The following is a 6,000-nucleotide window of genomic DNA, read 5'->3' as shown; positions in this document are numbered from 1 at the left end:
AAGCGGAAGAGGGGAACCTGGTCTAACTGTGAGGCAGGGGGTGATATAAAGGCTAGCCTTTCAAGTGCCATTCTCTCTTTCTCCAGCAGGGTGGGCTGGGTGCCAGAATAGACACTGAGGGGCTGCTGCTTGCCTAAGTTCCTTTGTGCAGGAGAGACACTGTCTTCATGTAGAAAAGCCCCAGCCAGGATACCGGACACTGAAAGTAAAGGACCCGTGGTATCTCAGCCTTGGCTCATCTGCCCAGCTGGGTGTCTTCAGACTAGCCCAAACTGCACGATGCTCCTGCTGTGGCCCTGCTTACCCGTCAGAAAGGGACCAAATTTATGAAACCTACTGGGTGCCAGACACCACACACACACACACACACACACACACACACACGCGTGCGCTCGCGCGATCTCATTTAATCACCTCAACCATCTTGTGAAGTAAGCATTCTTATCCGTTTTACAGATGAGGTAACTAGCTTAAGCAACTTGCCTAAAGTCACTCAGCTAGACTTTTTTGAGTCTTCACAGAAGGGGACTGATTTGGAGACTCTGAAGAGCCTGCTGGTTCCCACTCCTCTCCTTGGAAAATTGTGGATGAGCAGTAACCCAGGCAATGAAGGAAGAATCACTGCTAAGGACATAAAGGATTTCACTTGCCTCCACAGGCAGGCACGCAAGAAAGGTCTTTGTCTGGCGAAGGTCTATTAGGGCAGTTGTCAAAGTCAGGCAGAGCCAGCAAACTACTATCTCCTGAGAAAAATCACTGCATCTTCAGAAATGCAAATTTGAGACAAAAAAAATCTTATCTGTAATTTTATAATGACCATCCTAATTCCCAGTTGACATCTGCAGCAACTAAATACCTGGAAGGCCAGTTAGGGGCATCAAGGGGTGGGGGGCGGGCGGGAAAGCTGGGGAATTCCTCCTCCTCCAAATCAAGTGTGGGATTGAAAGGAATCCCAAGAGGGAGGAGCGGCGGTAGCAGCTGAAAAGACCATGCTCCCTGCGTCTCTAGGAGGAAAGGGACCCCGATGGAGAGCAAAAGTTGGGTGGTGGTGGGGGAGGCCCCTGCCTCAGGCCCGTAAGGGCTGAGTGTTAAGAGCTGCGCTGAGCCCCGCATCCGGTCGGAAGTACGAGTCTGGCGCTCCTGGCTCGGGATGCTGCAGCTGTTCTGGGGATCTGCACAATTAGAATTCTCCTAGCGCTAAGAGCCTGCAGGAATCCAGTCACGTGGTGGACGCTGTGCTTGGAGCTGGGGTCAATGAGAGCTCAGTCTGAGGTGGGGAAAAAAGCGTTCCTTCCCGTCTGAGACATATCCTTCTTCGCGGTGCACTGCTGGGCTTTTCCTCAGAGGAAACCTCACCACCTGAGGGAAAAGGCTCCTGTCAGTGACCCAAGCCGGGTGGCGCCCTCGCCCGCCCTCCCCCCACACTCCCTCCCACCTAATGGCGTGGAAGCTCTCAGGCGCATGCGTGGTGTGCAGGGGCGCAGAGAGACGCTCTCCCATCTGAGTAGGGTTGTTCTGTCAGAGGCGCATACCTCCACATCCTTTCATTCCTGTTCCTCTCTACCACAAGACTGGCTTCGCACCAAGTTAGAATATGGTTCCTGAATAGCTATAGGGCTACAGCTTTACAGAGATCATTTCTTTCCTATCCTACCCACTTTGCCAAGAATCTGTAATTAATTAAGGGGGCAAAAGCTTTCACTAGAATTTCCTGAGTCAGAACCAAGGCTTTGTTATTTCTGCTTTGGAGGGGGGAGGCGTTGAAGATTTCCAGATTTCCCTCTCTTTCTCTGGGTCTCTTGATGGGAATGCATTTCCCACTTCTTTATGTTCACAACTGTGATGTAAGTCTCCCAGATACTCTCCCTTCAGCCTACTCAGTCTCCCATCCACCAAATGAAATGCTGGACCCAAGCTCTTGACCAATTTGAGCCTTCCCATATCCAGCTTGTTCTTATTACTGATGAACCTCCCTCCATCCACCCTCAGGAAGTGTTAGTCGATCAGTCGCGTCTCTTTGTGACCCAATGGACTGTAGCCTGCCAGGCTGCTCAACCCATGGGATTTTCCAGGCAAGAATACTGGAATGGGTACCCATTCCGTCCTCCAGGGGATCTTCCTGACCCAGAGATCAAATCCAGGTCTTTTGCATTGCAGGCAGACTCTTTACCGTCTGAGCGACCAGGGAAGCCCTCACACTCAGGACCAACAGCTATTTCCAGAAAGCCCTCATCCTCATTCCTGTCAAAGACCTGTCAGAAATCACTACTCTTCTCTGTAATGGGCATTAATGTCCTGTCAGAAATCCGTGTTCTCCTATCAGTAATCACTGTCTCTTGTCAGAAATAACTGTTGTGTCAGGAATCACCCCTCTTCTTTTTAAAAATCACTGTTCTGAGAAGAATCACCACCTCAGAAATCCTTGTTCTCTTGTTAGAAATCCACTAATATCTTGTCAGAAGTCAACATTTTCTGTCAGAAATCCTTGATTTCCTGTTATAAATCATTGCTCTCCTGTCAAAAAAATCCCTGCTCTCCTGTCAGAAATTCCTGCTCTCCTGACAGAGATCACTGTTTCTTGTCAGAAGTCACTACTTGCCCATTGGAAATAGTTGCTCTTCACCTGATCCTTCTCTCCACGGGATATTCAGAGTTGTTTGTCACATTTTGACATTGATAGCTTCTCTGTGACTTCCATCCTGCTGGCTGTTTGCACCTGTTTTGCTGCATCTATTGAAGCTTCAATGCTGGGTCTGAAAGCAGCCTGGGCAAGTGGGCATTGTACTGGGGCATCCACAATCTCATGTGCTCCTCTTGGTTGATCACAGACAGGTCGTTTGTGCTTGCTGGACCTTTTCCTCATCTCTTTGTTAGGGATGATAATATTTTGCTCAGCCTGCTTCACAAGGTTATTTAATTTAGATCATTGACGGTTCTGACTTTTAGAAAGCTGTTACCTTATTCAAGCCAATATCTCTCTTCCTATAATTTTTACTCACAGAGCAAGTCTAATACTTCTATGCTGTGGTAGAAGGAACACTTTATCAATTTACCTCTAAATCTTCTCTAACCCAGTGGACATTCCTGAAGTTCTCTAACATCTAGATTAAACCTACTCAGTTCCTGATATGACATGGTTTTCAGACCTGTTGCCAGCCTGGCCACATATAGTCCCTCCCCTTGCACCTCCCCAAGATGTGTTCTAGTTTGTTTCAGTTTCCCTAAGAGTATGGTCTGAATGACTCAGGGGAAGCAGGATTACCACCTCCTTCCTTCTAAAGCTGAGTATTAATGTGGCCCAAGATTGCATTAGTTTTTGTATCATTTTCCAAATAGAATCTTCCTAGCCAAAAGCTCTATTTGTTCAGTACGTCTTTTTTTCCTTCTCATTAGAGGTTTATAATTTTCTTTGAATAGATTTTTGCATGTTCTATTAGGACAAATGCAAAATATTTAATGTTTTAGATTCTTCAGGGAATGAATACTCTTTCTTTTTTCCATTTTATTTTTTTCTAGTCTTCATCACTAGAATCTAGAAATGGTATTGATTTAATTTTAATCTTATGATCTGCAATGTTGCTGAACAGATTTGTCATTCTACTAATATTTCTAGGATACTCTATATCTTCATGGAGGGCTTACTCATTCTCGTTTATAATGTTGAAAGCTTTATTTATGGCAAGACATAGCAGTACTCCAAGCTGTAGCATTTTTTTTCCTAGGAAACGCTCAAAATGGGTGACAGCACCCTCTTTTGCAGGAATGTTGCTGGCTATACCTAAAAGGGTATATCAGAATACAAGGAAATGAGGATGACATTATTATATGGGTAAAAGTGAAAGTCACTCAGTCATGTCTAACTCTTTGCAACGGCCTGGACTGTAGCCTGCCATACTCCTCTGTCCTTGGAATTCTCCAGGCCAGAATATTGGAGTGGGTAGGCAGTTCCCTTCTCCAGGGGATCTTCCCAACCCAGGTCTCCTGCATTGCAAGTGGATTCTTGTTGTCTGAGCCACCAGGGAAGCCCAAGAATACTGGAGTGGGTAGCCTATCCCTTCTCCAGTGGATCTTCCCAACCCAGGAATCAAACTGGTGTCTCCTGCATTGCAGGTGGATTCTTTACTAGCTGAGCTACCTGGGAATGGGTAATCTTTAATTAATTGATTTCTATCTTTAAAAGTAAATCATTCAATAGCTTTTGATAATTCAACCATTAATAGCAACAAATTACTTACCACATACTTCACAGCTAAGAACTGGTAACACCAAAGCCGGGATAATGATTAAAACAGGTTTTCACTGAATTGTACACTTTTAAAATGAATTTTAAAGTATGATTTTTTAAAAAAGGAAAAATCTAAAACATAGGCTGTGGAGACAGATATTTTGAATTCATTATGTCCCATCTCTGCCTCTAAGAGGCCCTGTGGTCTTGGGTAATTGCTTGATTTCTATAAGTCTCAGTTTCAACCAATGTAAAATGGGATTGTGAATCTCCCCTCCTCTATTCCACTGTAAAAGACCCTCTACCCTCCCCACCCCCGCCACCATATCGAGATATGGAATGGCCAACATTTATCATTTTACTAGATTTGGTGATTGGTACAGATGTGCCCACATAACCCAAAATGCATCAGTTGAGGTCTTGAGGAGGGCTGATGCAGATGTTAGGTTAGAATAGGGCTCTTTCCTTCTGAAATTATAAGCTGTAAGGCTCATGGGAGTCAGAGCTCTAGAGCTCATCTTTTTCATCACATGGAAAGAATATACTAGAGAATGAAGCTTACACAGAGGAGATAGAAAGGGAAATCTTTGATAATGTTGTTTGAGCACATGGATCCAGCCTACCCAGAAACTAGACAACTCCTGGTGTTTTCATTTATATGTGCCAATAATTCCCTTTTCTCTTAAGCTTGTATTGGTTGGGTTTCTGTCATGAGCAACCCAAAAAGGCCTAATATAGAAATCTATTTTATATGGATGCTATGATAATTATTTGTGGTAATACACGTAAAGCACCCAATGTTTCTGTAGAAAAAGTACTCAAAAATTGAAACTTACTATTATCATCATGATTATCACTGTGCAATAGAGAAAGACAATTTTGTGTCTACTTTGTCCCCCGTAGTAGCTAAGACAGCACAAGTATAAAGAGCTCAATAAACTTATCCTTTAGCAAGAAATTTATATTTTCCCTTAATATGGAACTTAAGCATGAATAAATCAGAATTTTTCTCTGCTTTCTATTCTTATGAGATAGAGACAAATCAACGAAATGGAAAGAGTGTTGAATTGGGGGCCAAGAGACCAAGGTTCCAGTTCTGACATTGCTTTTCACATATTGAATGCCCTTCCCCTCTCTGGGCCTTGGTTTCTCCACTTATTAGATTAGGCTTATAAGCTCTAAACCTGAGGCTTAAGGAAAAAGATCAAGGAATTCTTTTAATATCCCATGATTTCTTGGGGTTAAAACAAATCCAGTTTCATATACCCTTGAGGAACCAGAGATCAAATTGCCAACATCCACTGGATCATCGAAAAAGCAAGAGAGTTCTAGAAAAACATTTATTTCTGCTTTACTGACTATGCCAAAGCCTTTGACTGTATGGATCACAATAAACTGTGGAAAATTCTGAAAGAGATGGGCATACCAGACCACCTGACCTGCCTCTTGAGAAACCTGTATGCAGGTCAGGAAGCAACAGTTAGAACTGGACATGGAACAACAGACTGGTTCCAAATAGGAAAAGGAGTACATCAAGGTTGTATATTGTGACCCTGCTTATTTAACTTCTATGCAGAGTACATCATGAGAAACACTGGGCTGGAAGAAGCACAAGCTGGAATCAAGATTGCCGGGAGAAATATCAATAACCACAGATATCCAGATGACACCATCCTTATGGCAGAAAGTGAAGAGGAACTAAAGAGCCTCTTGATGAAAGTGAAAGAGAAGAGTGAAAAAGTTGGCCTAAAGCTCAATATTCAGAAAACGAAGAT

The sequence above is a fragment of the Bubalus bubalis genome, chromosome 1 (assembly GCF_019923935.1).
Source record: "Bubalus bubalis isolate 160015118507 breed Murrah chromosome 1, NDDB_SH_1, whole genome shotgun sequence".
Classification (NCBI taxonomy): Eukaryota; Metazoa; Chordata; class Mammalia; order Artiodactyla; family Bovidae; genus Bubalus; species Bubalus bubalis.
This window is presented reverse-complemented; position numbering follows the sequence as displayed.